Consider the following 17,077-nt stretch of genomic DNA (forward strand, 5'->3'; position numbering starts at 1 on the left):
AATGCTTCTTTACTTTGCCCCTCAGGTGTTCTTAACACTTGACAATACAAACATGAACATGAGAGTTTGGAAGTGATGCATGGCACTTTAAAAAACAGCGTTTGTTGACCAAGATTCTATGTCACTGGAAATATATAACAGGAATAGCTGGAAAAGTTCTTTCCTTTTCTTCTCCCTCCTTTTTTTCATTCTTCTTCACTTCTTTCCTGCTCTCTTTCTTCTTTGCTAGAACTCTCCATTTGTGTTCAGCTTTTCCTTCAGACAGCCTTTTACCCCTGAGGCACTAGGAAATTTCAGCCCAGGAACCCACAATTATTTATTTCTGTTTGCTGTTTCCTGGACATTACAGTGATTACTGCACTGCGGTGTTAATCCATTTTCTAAAGAATAGGTGTCTTCCTTCATAAAGAGCCGTCATAATTGACACCATTGGCTGTAATAGAGAGAAAATTGTGCTGAGTACTAGAATTATTTTTCTCAACTGTGGCTTGAACTATGTGAGGAGTAGCAACCCACTTCTTGATTAGGATAACAAGAAGCCATGAAATGACTAAAATAAGCAAGATGGCTTATTAAAATTAGTGTTTCAAATTTGAGATCTGTGTCTTAAGCTTACTCCACTGTAGAGAGACCTTTATCCTCTTATAGTTGAGCATGTACAAAGAATGACTATAAATCATCAAGTGTTGAAACTTGGGGCATATCCTTGATTAATGAAGTGGATGGCATGATGCCTCTTGAGCTGTGGATTAGAGTGCTATAGTTTATGTGCTTATACATTTTTATGTACTGGAGTTGACTCTGACTCTTTAACTTTTAACATGCCAATTAAGTCTATGGTTTAAATGTCTTAAATAGCTGTCTCAACTGTAACCCATTAATTTATCTTCTACTGATGAATGGAACTGTTTAGCAAAAATACCGGAAAAAGCAGTTTCAAAATTAACAAAATTAACTAATCTACTTGTGGAACATTTTAATGGGCAAAATTAGTCTTTCCCCCCACCTATAATGAGATATGTTGGACCTTCAGAGAATACTGCTCTTTTGTAGTATGCTCAAAGCAAAAAAAACCTCCTGCACAATTGTTCACAAAAGTTGTAAAGTTACAAGGCTCTGGTTTTCCTATTGTTCAGTTACCTTAAGGTGACCTAAATTCTTATTGCAATGACAAAGGAAACAGGCTGAAAATATTTTGTATAAGAATACCTGGATTTCTAGGGCTTCTGATGAAACATACCTGAGCAACCTAGTAGAAATAATTTTTCTAGGGGAGTAGAAATTCGATTAGTAGGTACATGTGAGGTGTCCTTCTCTCTCTCTTCCTCAGTACTGGAAATCTAAACTGATAAATGCAACATTATATCCATACTTTATTTGTAAATGTAATTTTTCAATGTGGTGTAACATTTTTGATAAATTATGTTACATTTTAATATAGATGTCTTTTTAAACTATATTTAATCAAGAGAGTACAATTTGGTAAATGTTTGAATTCTTCCTTCCAACTGAGGGAAATAGGAGTTGTTAGAGGTTTTTTATTGATAGTATATGAAAATGAATTTTTAACTAACATTCATGTCTTAAATTCCTTAAAGTATTTCCATTTGGTCTGATTTTCGAGTAAATGAAAATTGCTTTGAAATAGTAAAGATGGAAGAAGAATATATTGTCCATCAAATTTATATTTTCATTTTCAAGGTTTGTTTCATCTCTCTATCTTTGAAATTTTGGGGGTTTTTTTTAGATTTATATAAAATAATGACATACCAAATAAGATGAGCTGTTCTTCTGGTCTCCAACAGTGACCTACATAAGATGTCTTCGAAGAAACTTCACAAAATCGTACAAGAGGCAATTGTAGAAATGTACACACCTGGAAGTTGGAACTTCTTTCTGGTTTGTGTCTTGAGGCATATCTTTCTCTTTGTTTCTTTCTCTAGATGGTCTTCTAATGCTCAAAGAAGGCTGTATGGAAGTCACAAAAATCAAAATTAAACTGCAGAAATATTATCGTTTACCCTCCAAATGTATCTAAGAATTTTCTGAAGAAGGTGGTTTTTCAAATCTCCTGTGTAGCATAGACTGAAAAATACCTGCTGTGTAGTGGAAGCAGCTAGAAGGCTCATCTATCTCTTCATAGAAAATTCAATGGGCAGGAGATGTCATTATAGTACAACACAGCGTGTTGTTTTTTTCAGTTAGTTGTATAAAACTGTCTGTCTCTTTAGCCATTTTATCTTTTCTGTCTCTTTACCCTTGTGTTGTTGTCTTCATTTATCATGACTTTTTTCATTTTCTAAGGCTTCAGGATTTTTCTTTTCACTCACAAAATGTCTTCATCATTTCTGTGTTAGTCTTTAACATCTAGCAATTGTTTTCTTACCCTCTTTCAGTCATTATAATGAACAGAAACGTACTTCAGCTGCACATAGATCAAATCTATTAGAGGTTTGTTTTGAAAGTATTTTGAAAGCCACTGCAGAAATGCTACTAAGTGTTGAGAACAGAAATTTCTTAACCTTCACAGAGCCGACCATGTGCACAACTTTCACATCCAGCTCGCTTCATGCACTAACAAAATCACACCCTTGTTGTATGTTTTCATTTTATTGTCTTTAAGGGGAATCTATCACCATAAATCTTAAATATCTCCAAAAATACAAGTAAAATACATAAATATATTTAACAGATGCAGAATTACCTCTTGGGATGCATGTATTATGCATACAGAACTGTCATAATATCCCTCACACAATCACATTTTTTTCCTCTGCTCATGCTCTTTATACCTATCTCATTTTGACAATGCAGCTGCTTGTAACGTGGATACTAAAATGTAACTAACACTATAAAAACATATTTGTCACTTTTTGGGTTGTACTTATTTATACAAATACAGAAATAAATAAATCCACCTAGAGCAGAAAAAGCAGTAACAACATAAAATAATTTCCTTTGCTTTTTAACTGATTTACTGAAAATAGAACTATGATTCTTGGGGGGCTTGATTTGGGGATTCTTGATTTGGGGGCTGCCTTGGTTGTAGTGACCATGAGATGGTGGAGTTCAGAATCTCCTGTGGTGGGAGCAGAATACCGAGCAGAATTGCAACCCTGGACTTCAGCAGGGCTGACTTTGGCCTTTTCAAACAGTTGCTGGAGGAAATCCCGTGGGCAAGGCTGCTTGAAGGAAAAGGCGCCCAAGATAGTTGGTTAACTTTCAGGGACTGCTTCTACCAAGCTCAAGATCAGTGCATCCCGACATGCAGGAAGTCAAGGAAGGGAGCCAGGAGACCTGCGTGGTTAAACAGGGAACTGCTGGGCAAACTCAAGTGGAAGAGGAGGGTTTACAAATCATGGAAGGAGGGGCTGGCCACTTGGGAAGAATATAAGGCTGTTGTCAGAGGATGTAGGGAGGCAACTAGGAAAGCTAAGGCCTCCTTAGAGTTAAACCTGGCGAGAGGGGTCAAGGACAACAGGAAGAGCTTCTTCAAATACATGGCAGATAAAACTAACACCAGAGGCAATGTAGGCCCACTGATGAACGGGGTGGGTGCCCTGGTGACAGAAGATACAGAGAAGGCAGAATTACTGAATGCCTTCTTTGTCTCTGTCTACTCTGCCGGAGGCTGTCCTGAGGAGCCCCGTACCCCTGAGGCCCCAGAGGAAGGCAGGGCAATGGAGGAGTCTGCCTCAGTTGATGAGGACTGGGTTAGGGAGCAATTAAGCAATCTGGACATCCATAAATCCATGGGTCCAGATGGGATGCACCCGCGGGTGCTGAGGGAGCTGGCTGAAGTCATTGCTGGACCGCTCTCCATCATCTTTGCCAAGTCTTGGGAAACGGGAGAGGTGCCTGAGGACTGGAGGAAAGCAAATGTCACTCCGGTCTTCAAAAAGGGCAAGAAGGAAGACCCGGGCAACTATAGACCGGTCAGCCTCACCTCCATCCCTGGGAAAGTGATGGAACACCTTATCCTTGGTGCCATCTTAAGACATATCAAGGATAAGAGGGTCATCAGGGACAGTCAACATGGCTTCACCAAGGGGAAGTCGTGTTTGACCAACCTCATAGCCTTTTATGAAGACGTAACAAGGTGGATTGACGATGGCAGAGCAGTGGATGTGGTCTACCTTGACTTCAGCAAAGCATTTGACACCGTCTCCCACAGCATCCTCACGGCAAAACTGAGGAAGTGTGGACTGGATGATCGGGTAGTGAGGTGGACTGCAAACTGGCTGAAGGAGAGAAGCCAGAGAGTTGTGATCAATGGGGCGGAGTCTGGTTGGAGGCCTGTATCTAGTGGAGTGCCTCAAGGGTCAGTTCTGGGACCAATACTGTTCAATATATTCATCAATGACTTGGATGAGGGAATTGAGTGTACTATCAGTAAGTTTGCTGATGACACCAAGCTGGGAGGAGTGGCTGACACGCCAGAGGGCTGTGCTGCCATCCAGCGAGATCTGGACAGGCTAGAGAGTTGGGCGGGGAAAAATGTAATGAAATATAACAAGGGAAAATGTAGAGTCTTGCATCTGGGCAGGAACAACCCCAGGTTCCAGTACAGGTTGGGGAATGACCTATTAGAGAGCAGTGTAGGGGAAAGGGACCTGGGGGTCCTGGTGGACAGCAGGATGACCATGAGCCAGCACTGTGCCCTTGTGGCCAAGAAGGCCAATGGCATCCTGGGGTGTATTAGAAGGGGGGTGGTTAGTAGGTCAAGAGAGGTTCTCTTTCCCCTCTACTCTGCCCTGGTGAGACCTCATCTGGAATATTGTGTCCAGTTCTGGGCCCCTCAGTTCAAGAAGGATAGGGAACTGCTGGAGAGAGTCCAGCGCAGGGCCACAAAGATGATTAAGGGAGTGGAGCATCTCCCTTATGAGGAAAGGCTGAGGGAGCTGGGTCTCTTTAGCTTGGAGAAGAGGAGACTGAGGGGTGACCTCATTAATGTTTATAAATATATAAAGGGTGGGTGTCACGAGGATGGAGCCAGGCTCTTCTCGGTGACAACCAACAGTAAGACAAGGGGTAATGGGTTCAAGCTGGAACACAAGAGGTTCCACTTAAATGTGAGAAGAAACTTCTTCTCAGTGAGGGTGATGGAGCACTGGAACAGGCTGCCCAGGGGGGTTGTGGAGTCTCCTTCTCTGGAGACATTCGAAACCCGCCTGGACGCCTTCCTGTGTAACCTCACCTAGGTGTTCCTGCTCTGGCAGGGGGATTGGACTAGATGATCTTTTGAGGTCCCTTCCAATCCCTAACATTCTGTGATTCTGTGATTCTGTGAGATTCTTGAGAAAAAATTGCCTTCCAGACAAATGGATACTCTGAGTCTAATCCATGTGGTACAATTTTTCAATTTTGTTGATATCTTAGCTTTTATTTTAGAGGAGATAAAATAAACGAGATTTTATTTTTATCACAATAAATCTATCTCAGATTGACAATAATATGCTAAAGGGTCATACTGGATCTGGCACCAAGATCCTTCAGATGGCAGTGATTACCTGGTGATACCAGAAGAGCAGTATTTACTCTAGAATCTATGGGCTACTTCTTGTCTGAGAAACATTTACATAAGGCTAATCAAGAGATTTTTTCTTTTATTATTTTCAATGTGCTCTGTATAACACGCATATTGCAAAAGCTACAGCAGTGACAGGATCTTTTCCATTCCCTGCGCTGGGTATGGAAGCTTTAGAAGTGTTCATCCTACAAACATCTGGAGCTGAATTTGGAGCAAACAAATTTTACAAAAATTGTGCTGAAGTCCCAGCTCCCCCCCCACTGGGGGTTGTGCCCATTCAGAGACAATACACAGAAGCAGAGAACAAAGTTTCGAAGCCAGTAAGCAGATAATATCTAGTAGTATCTTTAATGTACAGAAATTGCCTGTTGACACTGAATTCTAATATACTAGGAGTGTCTTTGAGAACATTTCCTGTTTTAGTTAACAGAAATGACCACGAAGTTAATGATTTTCTTTTAAAACTAAAATAAAATGTATTGATCTGGTGATCTTGTATAGCACCTAACGTATGAAACAAGTTGCTCTGGGCTTTGGCAAACTCTCAGATGGATGGTCAAGGATTTTTAATGTCTTATCAGTTAAATGCTTCAATAAAGTCTACTACATTAGTTAGGATATTTCACAGCACTAAGTGGTAGATAAGCAGTAACTAAAATTATTCAATAAATGCAGGAGGTAAATACATCACTTTTTTATGACTTTATTTCTTTGCACTGTATCAGGCAAAATGACTAAACATGACTGCCTCTGTCTTTGCAGATTCGTAATGTGTGTCATGAGAGACACAGACACTGTCCTCAATATTTTTATTTTTAATTGTAATTACTTTCTAAAGACACATATGAGTAAAAAGATTTTTGAGGACAGCTCTGTACTGCAGCCCTTCATATCAACCGTATTAATAAAAAGTTAACAAAAATGTATGGAGAAATTATGACAACTTTAACAAACCATTTCTAAGTAATGTTTCATTTTTTTTTTATTATATTGCATATATAATAGTGTGTACTGCATTCAGATTAACTATGTTTAATATCGCAACTCTTCTTCTGCCATACCTTTCTTCCTAAGTATGTGATATGAACCATGACATTACAATCTTAAAGCTGTAACAAGAATGAGTTATGTTTGTACTATTTCCCATTCTCATTATATTCTTTGTCACACAATGAATTAATGTTGTGCCATTCTCTGTTCTCATTACAATCTTTTCCTTATGAATGGGGCATCAGAATTTTAATGTCTTTTGTAATCTCTGAGTTATAGGAGTGCGTTATACTACTATGACCTTGTTAATATTTTGCGTGGTGATTGGCTGGCTGCACACTGCTGCGTGTGAGGTTACACTGAGCAGCCAATCAAGTGCTTTTGACAGGGGCTGATTCAAAGCATTCCGCTAACCTGAAGTAAAGCCCAGGGACCCGAGTGTGTTACCGCTGCTCCCAAAGACGGCTAAACGCAAGGAAGTGTTCATTCCCTTCCAAGATATGAATCAAATATCAATATTTTAGCTTCTGCAAATTATGATGCATGTCCATGAATGACAATATGCAAGTGTTTACACTTTTTGCAAGTCCTTTTGTTCTTTCTTTGCTTATATGGTTTCCACAGTTTAAAAACTCCATATTAAAAATAAAATTTAAAAACTTGAGATTTCTAAATTACTGTTGTTCTTAAACTAAAAGAAATTGGAGGTTAGCACTTTATCTACTTTCTGGATATGATGCACTGAGCATGTGGCTGACAGATTAGAAAGCTTAATAAGAGAGTGCACATACAATACCTATTTTCCACTGCTGAAACCTGAAAATATGGTACATCCACTTTCAATTCTCTATGCTTACAGCTAAAATTCTGAACATTTTCTGTCATGTATTTAAATGCCTTCTTGTCTTTTTAGAGGATCTCACTTGATACAGGTTTTTACGATTAGTTTAAAAAATCTTTATACTTAAATCGTAATGTAGTCTAAGTCAGAACATACTGCAGAAACCTGGAAACCAGAATATAAATTATAAAAAGGATTCATGTTTATCAAATATGCTTTTCATGTTAGTTGACTTTTGAAAGCATTTTCCAGTTTACCCAACGTAAATTATATATATATGATAATGAATGAATGTGGGTTCTCTTTTTTTTAATTATTTTTTCATCCTATCATGTAGTAAATACATAATTCAGTTAGGAAAATGTTAATACTAGTGGATTGAATATGATGACAAGTAAATTGGCATATGTCAGTCACTACTGTGTTGGAATAATGCCAATAGCAGTCTTTTTGGAGACCATACTTTTCAGTTTAACAGAATAGTAACTATAAACAACAAACAGTGTTTTACTTAGGTGCTGCTGAAACCCATAACTACTAAATCACAACCCACCCATCATTCTGACATACCTAAGTGGATTATTTTTATTATGAAACTGTGTCATTGAGAATTGTGCAAAATCACTTTGACCCTGTGGAGTCTGTGAGAATGAGAACACTTACTGGAGCCTAAGAACTCTTCTGTAAGTCTCAACCAAAGGTATGTAGAACATATAATTCTTTACCTGTTGTCCAGTTTTATTTTCAGTCCTGGGGTGGCAGTGGAGTGGTATCAGAAACGTCGGTCAGCAGTGGTTCATTCACTCAGATTCTTTCTTTAAATGTTTTTTCTTTGGAACTCTTCACCGTGCATTCTCAGCATCTCACAGATTTTAAATTAATTTATCCTTCTAATATTCCCAGTAAGGTAAAGAAATATGTTACAGCTGGTGAACTGAATATAGATAAAATTATTCGCCTGACTTGGCCTAGTAGCAATATCATTAACTTTGTCTCTTTACACATAGTCAGGTGTGTGAAGGAAAAGTCAGGGTCTGGAACAGAACCAATGACCAGGGGACTAGTGGGCAGGGTTATTTTTATTATTTTTAAATGTTTTGAGGAAGACCACTCCATTGTAAATATTTAAAGTGTGAGTCAGAGAATGCACAAAAGAACTTCTATACTGGAAAATCTGTGTAGGTCCAAATTCAGATTGTGAACAATCACAGCAGGCATATATTCTGGAAAGACATTTGGCTTTATCTCTTCTGCGTGAGTCTTTAAGAATAAACTACATATGGATAAGGAGTTCCCTTCCATGTGTTCCTTGCTGCATTGCCATGTTTCTCAGGAAGGTGCATTCAGGAAACTAAACCTACCACTTTCAGTGGGCTTTTCTGGGAAGAAACAGGAGAGGTTGTGCTGTGACACAGGATCATAAAACAGCATTACAGATTAATTAATTTATGCAAGAGTCAAAGGGCAATGGCCTTCATAGACTAGCTCATTTGATACTAAACGAATATCTAAAGATGTACCTATTTTTTTTTATCTTTGTTTACCTCTTTTTGCATATTCAGTAGATACTCATGCTCTGGTCCTTCACATTTAAACTGGATGTTCCTGTCAGCATTTAATTACTAACAAACTCGACCGTGTAACAAAGTCAAGCGAGGAATATTGGTAAAGTTTTAAATTTTTCTTTGGACACTTGACTTAATTTGATTTGGGTAATGCAGTCAGCCTAAATTAAGTTCACATAACATAAATTCTGTCCCAAAAGCACGGTGTCCGCAACCTATATGAGGATGAAAGTTCATTTATTTTGAACTTTGAAGTAGTCCTTTAAAAGGCTAAGCTCATAACTCTGAGGTTTGTTACTATTGTGTTAAATGCAGTAAAGTAGGGTGTTTTATAATTAGTAGCTTCTAACAGATAGAACATGACTTCAATTTCCAGAATTTTTTGGTGCCTAGATCTGAGACTACTTTCCTTAAAGGAAAATTTAGGTGGTTTTTAATTATTTTTGTCTATTTTTTCATTTACTTGAGTTGTTGAGTTGAAAACCGTACTCTCTAGAACATTCTTGGTGCTATATTCCACCTGTTCTTATGCATAAATGTTGTGTGTAATACTAAAATCAGTTCAACATCTGGTTGTATTATCATGATTAAGAGCTGGGATTCAATATCATGTGCAATAGTTCAAAAATATCTGAAAGCAGTGGCTAAAACTGAAATGGAGCAATGAAATGCCAAAACAAAGGCTAGTTCTGCATCCTAAAGTCTGTCCTCTTCCATAAGGGTTTTTATTTACATGATCGATGTCCTTTGTTCCGCTACATCTTTTTCATCGTATAATCTCTGGCCTTCCTGAACTGGAACAGAAAAACTAACTGTGATTTTGAGAGATAGGGGGATGAAGCTCAAAAATATGTATAAATGGGAACTTGTTGCCAGGCTGACTGAAGGAAAAAGACCTGACACAGCATATATGACGTAACTACAAAAATTAGGTTGGTTCGTTGTTTTCTAACGGATTTTGGTTTTGGGGTTTTTTGGGTTTTTTTCTTTTGGTTTGGTTTGGTTTGTGGTTTTTTTGGTTTTGCTTTGGTTTGGTTTGGTTTTTTTAGTAAGATAGTAAAATAGTGTCATTAAGAAATCAGTTTTCTCATTTATCTGAAGGATTTGTTCTTACATATACTTACTTCAAGTCACTACCACAAATGCAGCTTCTGTAGAATATATTTTCTTTAACAAAAAAAAGTAGAGGGCAACAAACAGCTATCAGTAGCCTTGGCATTCATGTTAATAAATATAAATGTCTGCTGAATTCAGAAAGTTATAGATTAAGCCCAGCAGTATATAAGATTTAATTGACATGACTGCCAGTAAAGCATAGGTCTTACCTGTTTCACCTGTTTGTCTCTGGCTTAGCCAATTGCATAGCGGTTGAAGGCTCTGAAAGACTTTGTAAACTATACAAACATACACTGTAAATTTAGAGAGAAGGAAAAATCATCAAAGTTTCTTTCCTGTTTTTTAGTCTGCTTCAAACAAGAACTTTAAAAAAAAAAATTTCAATTCTGTTCTGAATGGATATAGAATAGATGTTTATATTATATATTATATTAATTACGTATTATGTGTGTATATATATTTAATTCTTATATCCTTGAGACATCAAGTCTTTCAGGCTTTACATCTAATAGTGACTTCTACTAGCTACAAGTTATTTCTGAAATTAGAAAAAATTCTACATCAAGTTTCTATACAAAGATAATTTGCCCAATATTCCCTGAAATGAAAATTCTCACAAAAGGAGTGACCAAAATGCAGCCACTGCTTACAAGTGCTCTAACACTGCACTTCTCAGTGTTTTAGCGTGTGAAGCAAAACAATAGATCTTATTCAGCTGAAATTGTGAGGCAAATTTAGATAAGTAGAAGGTAATTATCCAGGTTAGAATTTGGCCATAACACAGGAGCTGACACCTCCTATCAAGAGGTATGTAATCACATTACGTGATTTTCTGCAAGAAACACTCTACAGAACAGCACTAATTTTCAATGTTCTTGTGAACAGCATTTCGCAATATATGTTATTTTCAAGACTCCCAGAAAATTCTTCGTAACTGCATTTAAGACATCTCCCCCAGTGCAGAGACTTTTTTTTTCAAGAACATGTTCTGAAAAGCACTGACAGCCTCTTCAGTGAGAGAGCCAGGATTGTCAGCCATTGATGCAAAAACCTGAATCTGCTTTGACACCCCAGCATAAGCTTCTGGCAATGTTATGTCTTTCTTTTAGCTGTTTGGATGGATCGCACAGCTCAGAAGCTGCATCACACATTATGCCTAAGTTACAAACAAATGCTGCTGAGGTAAGGATATTTCTCAGTCCGATGTACTGAATCTCTGGATGTCACTTGGCTGCATCAGAGAAATGTTTGCTCAAGGCTTGGCCGTGCATTCCAAGCAGCTTATACAGATCTTCCACAAGACCCAACCAGATGTCTGTATCACTGCTCGCTCCTTAAGCACCTGCGTTTCTCCACCAGCAGCACCGTATTTGGTGAAGCTGTCAATCCAGAGGAAATCCATTATAAAAGAGAAGGAGAGAAGAATTTGTGTCAATCACTGGTGCTGTTCTGCCTCTAGCCTCAGTAAGGCTTGTGATCATGACACGGGAGGACTTTAGTTCCCTGTGACTGTCCTTGTGTGACACTCGATCACTGCAGATTCCTCCTTTCATGTGGTTCGTGGTTACTGGCAGCTGATCTGGACAGAAATGAGGATCCACTTAGGTACAGTGGTACTACTGAAATATTCACTAGCTTTTTAACAAGCTTACCTCTCTATCTAATGACTCCTTAACCTTTTTGCTTGCTCATTTGAGGCACCGACTACACTGTGTGTCTTGAGTACTGCAAGATCCAGAGCTTCAGTATCTGCTCCTAGCTGGGAAGAGAGGCTTGATGGAGATGGTGCTGCAACCATCCTGCAATAAAGCCTCTGTGAAGGAGCATCACCAGAGCAGTCAACGAACAACATGAGAAAGATTCATTAAATCTTTCTTCTAGTTTAAGGGGCCTTTTCACAGCCTGGAAAAGCATGTGTATGTGAAACAAAGACTAGGCACAAAACTACCTTCCTAGGCTAAACATCTAACTTTTTGATGAGATAAAATTAAACGGCATGAATATCAACACCACCTGTGTCTGTCGTTTGGTTTCCTTTGAGAGAAAGTGGTTCAGAGACTTACAAGGCAGTTGAAGAATGTGGGAAAGGCAAAGGAAGCCAAACCAGGTACGTGGCATTGTGATGACCAAAAAGCATTAAAACAGCTAGTGAGTCAAGAATTAAGAGATGATAAAACCTAAAAAGGGAAATTAAAAGATCACGTACAGAACATTTTAAACTTGGTAACTCCAATAGGTATTTTGTCATTGAAAAGGTAATCACATTGAGATAACCTTGTGAGACAATAGAAGTCCACAAACAATTAAAAGACAAATACTGAAAGAGAAAAGAGACTCCCAATCCTTTTGTTGGCCCTTCAGAAAACGAAAAATAACTCGAGGTTTGGGCAGGAAAGAGCAGCATCATCCACCTACAGATATCCAGCTAATGATGTTATAATAAAAATGAGAGGTTTCCTTAACAATGCCAGGGAATTTCCAGAACAACTCATACACACACCACTGTGCTTTGCAGTGTATAACCAAAATAAGTTCAGTAGTTTTAGAAGAGAATTGAAAATAGACCAATACTAATGATGGCAAGCTTTCCTTCCCGTATTAGAAGTGGGTAAAAAAAGGGGGAGGTCTTCCCTGAAGACACAAAAAGTCAACAACAAATCTATGGATGAGTAAGAAAATTTCTTGCTTTGTTTAGTCTTCAATTTAAGCAAAAAAAGTTTTAAAAATGGTTCAAATTTGGAATTTCTAAGAATGCTCTTTGATTTGATTTGGTTTGGTTTTGCTTGCTTTGATTGTAGGAAGGAAGTGGAATGGTAGTGCTAAAGTCAGATCTGACATTTGCAAGGAGTCATATTGCATCTCACAAAAGAAAGTACAGAGGAAGATGGAATTACTCTGAACACATAAAGTATCAATGAACTGAAGTTCTTATAAGTGTCTGTAAAAAACAGACAAGACGAATGAAGTGCATTTATTAATTCTAAAATGGTGGGCACAACTGAAACAGGTTGGAGTGATTCTTGTAAGTGAAATAAAATTGTAGGTGTCCCCTCAAGCGGAGAGGTGAAAAGAGAAGATACTGGAGAGTAACATCATGTGTCAAGACACACTGCCAATGCCAGTTTCAGATGGGAAGACTGCTGTGATGGCAACATTTTTTGCATAAAGTTCTTAGCAACAAATAGATACATAGATAGATAGATAGATAGATAGATAGATAGATAGATAGATAGATAGATAGGTAGATAGATATAATGACAATGAACTTCTGCTGCAAACCACCACACAGGAGGAGATAACTTAAAACTGCTAGCTTAGCTCTCGAGAGACAGTCCATGACACTTATAAGAACATAAAAAGGAGAGGTGAAAACAAATTCACATAACAAATACATGAGTCAAGGAATTTCAAAGGTAATACAAAGAGTTTATAAAGTATATTAAGATGAGAGACGCTATTGAGAAAGAAGAGGGATACATAAGGAGAAGATACGTACACCCTAACAGCCTCCTGTATCTATTCATGAGCATGCAATGCTGTAATCAAATGGGATTAAATATTTATACAGCCAGATATTCCTGCTAGTGCTGACACTGGGAGCAGAGGCATCTTGCTCCAGTTTATAAATTCCAAACTTTATTAGGGTACAGGCACTACGTGAGTCTGTATTTGTGTTTATGAGCACCAAGTGCAGCCTTAAGTCCTGAGCGTAATGCCCCTTTCCTAGGATCCTGAATGCTCTTGGACCCTGACACTCAAAAGATCCCTATCTTGTGAAAATGAGCTGAATTGTATATTGATATTTATTCAGTGTGAACAGGGTTATAAAACATGCTGCTGTTATTTCCACTTCCCCCAGATGAGATCACTGTTGGCTGCCTGAGTGTCTCCTCTGCTCCAGCCTAAAATCAGGCAGGTGGGCTTAAACCTGGAGGAGACGTGGAGAAGCCTTCACACAACCCCACAGCAGGCTCAGCTAGTGTGTGGCCACGAAAAGCACAGCTGGGCAACTGAGACGGTGCCTCCCTGCGCAGAAAAACTTGTCCGGAACAGAGCAAAAACCTTTCGGTTGGCACCATTCTCACCTGGGAGGCAGCAGCTCCCAGCTGAGAGGCAAATCCGGAGCCTGCTGCCCTCCTCCCAGACGTGTGCCTGCCTGCATCCTCATTTGGAAACAACAGCGGTAGGTTGCTCGAGGTCACACACGCAGAGTAATTGCAAAGAAATATTGTGGTGTTATGGAAATAGTCCAAAGGAAAGAAAAGAGCAGATGAAATGCATGCAAATTTTGGCTTCATATACAAAAAAACAGCATAGAAAATGTTTTCAGCCAGGACCATTATCATGTGAATTACGACCTGAGTGAAAATTATGTATGTGACAACTAATTGATGTCATTTTTTTCTGATATGGGGAAATATCTTATGGAATATTGGTGGGTTTCAGGTTCAGTCTTCTATCTAACCTTTAAATTAATAATTTGGAAGACATCATAAATTCATTGAGAGGATTAATGACAAGGACAGAAGAGCAATAAAAGGCATCCTAGAAAGATTAGGATAGAAAACTGCAGTTGGGTACACGCTGAGCTGGTGTGAATGAACACAACCAGAGCAAAGAAATCTGAAATACCAACACCATACAGAAGACAGAAACTGAAAGGATTTTACGTGGAGTGAAGAAACACATTAAATGTGAAATCAAACTGCGATGTGATGTGATGCAGTAGCCAAAAAATGCCACCCGTTTTGGAATGAAGCACCTCACCACAGAGTGTGAAGGTATTACTCCTTTTCACTAGGACTCCAGTGTGATCCCGTCCACAGTACTTCATTCCTTCCTATCTCATTATCAGAATTACAGTTTGGAAAGAGCCAAAGAGATTGTTAACATTGGGTTGCTGGGGTGGAAATAAGTAACCTAAATGTGGAGACTTAGGTAGAAATGTTTAAAGGGAGAACATAAACCATTAAAAATGTCCTGGAGGTGCCAGGGATGGAAAGAATGGGCTGCTACAAATCCTGGCCTGAGTTAAGCATAAAAAAGAAATAGATAAATGCAGGCAAAATAACCAGGTATATTTCCTGCCAATTGTCTCTATTAGGCTATCTTCCAAGGGAAGCTTTTTTACTTGAGACATTAAAAAGTGGATTGGACAGAATTCTGTGAGATGTATTGTTTTATATAGCTTAATAAGTGGCTTCTGTCACTAATATGGGCCAAATATATCAAGACTGCATAGAGTTTCTGCTGCTATTAGGAGCAGGTATTCAAGCACAGAATGTCTCTCCATGATTCTTCTATGGTGTTCTTCAGCGAGGTGCCCTTGCATTTACCATTTCCTAGAGATCTTTGATCTTTTCAATGGCATGTAACTGGCTGTAGGGATCAGCGAACGCAGTGTTTCTTACTGACTTGTATTTAACGTGAGATTTCTAGCTGAGAGTGGGACCGTGTTTGAGTATGTGCTGTTTCCAATTCACTGGACTTATTAGCAGTTTATACCCTGTGTTTGGTTAGGAATGTTCTCAGTCACTATTCTAAAATGTTATTAATCCTCTTCATTATTGTTTTTAATCATTGTGGGTACATACCATGTGCCAAGAATAGGCTGTGAGGTTTAGTTTTCTTGTCTGATAGTTTAATAATTCTCTCTTGAATAGAACTTGCTTTCAGAAAGATTTATCAGGTTAAAAAAAGGTTTTGATTTAATATTTGAAGATGGAGTTAGCCTCCTGCTGTGCTTTAAGCATTTGAAAACCTGCTGCAAAGTGGCATTTCAAAGATAGCTTAATATTAAATTCAGTTTGCAATATTCATATCTAATTGTTGTAAGACCCGTCGTTCTGTTAATAAGTGGCAGAATAACAATGTTATTATGTTTGGCTTTCACATGCGTTTTTAGACCTTTGTTAAAGGACATTGTTCTTGCAAAGGCTTTCCTCAAAGCAAAGAAAAACATTTACATATACAGTAGATAAACTCCTACAGCTTCAGAGCAGACTGGGTGTTTATCATCTTGTGCAGAACTGATTTGAGTGTTATTCTGCTCAGCTATTCTCAGAGTACACATTGTATTCTCATTTAAGCATTGGCTAGTTGTGTTATCCAAATCACTGCATTATGAAAATAAAATATCCAAGAATATGAAATGATATGAATAGGAAAATATGCCATTTTTTATGAACAGCATGCGATCTAGTCCTCTGTGTTTTCTTCTACAGCAGAGGTAATGTAATAAGAAATTTTATATGACTTCAGCGCTGATATTATTGAGTGATTTAAAACCATTTTCTCATTGTAACTCAGCTGTTCTGCATTTTTAGAGATTGTTTTTACCAATATTACTGAAAATATCAAGAGAGCAGTTGCAGAAGTGACACTGGCTACTTGCTTCTGTTGGATGGCTTTTATCTGGCATAAAACTATTAAGCATACAGTCATTATGAATCATTAATAGCCTGACAGCAAAGTTGACTGCAGTGGGAAAATCAAGTCAGTTTTATTATTCATTAAGACATTCCTGAAGGAGCTAACTTTTCACAGAAAGAAGAGACAATAGAATTATAATATTTCATACTTATGAATGTGGTCATGTGTTAAACTACTTTGCCTTCTTATAATCAGATTTTTTCAGTTACTTATGCTAATCATTTTGGTAACATTTTTATTGCATGCATTCTGCTTAATTCAAAACCTGTCTTCCAGGACATCGAAGTAATGTCTGAATTTCTTTATAATAGTTACATTATACACACCTTCCCACATTAAGTTTTAGTTTCTCAAAGGAATTTTATAAACTAAAATTAGCCCAACTATGAATTTAAACCTAGTCTGAAGACAGTGCCTCGCATTCCTCTTCACACAGGTTTTACTGTTCCCCAAACAGAAAAAATATCACAGGTTTTGAAAAATTAAGTGGAATTGATGCAGATCGAGGTCAGGGAAAGGCATGTATACTACTGGCTTCACGTATACATTCCAATAATGACAAGTGCACCGAGACATTTGACTTATTTATTTATTTGATTGATT

The sequence above is a fragment of the Caloenas nicobarica genome, chromosome 1, assembly GCF_036013445.1.
Source record: "Caloenas nicobarica isolate bCalNic1 chromosome 1, bCalNic1.hap1, whole genome shotgun sequence".
Taxonomy (NCBI): Eukaryota; Metazoa; Chordata; class Aves; order Columbiformes; family Columbidae; genus Caloenas; species Caloenas nicobarica.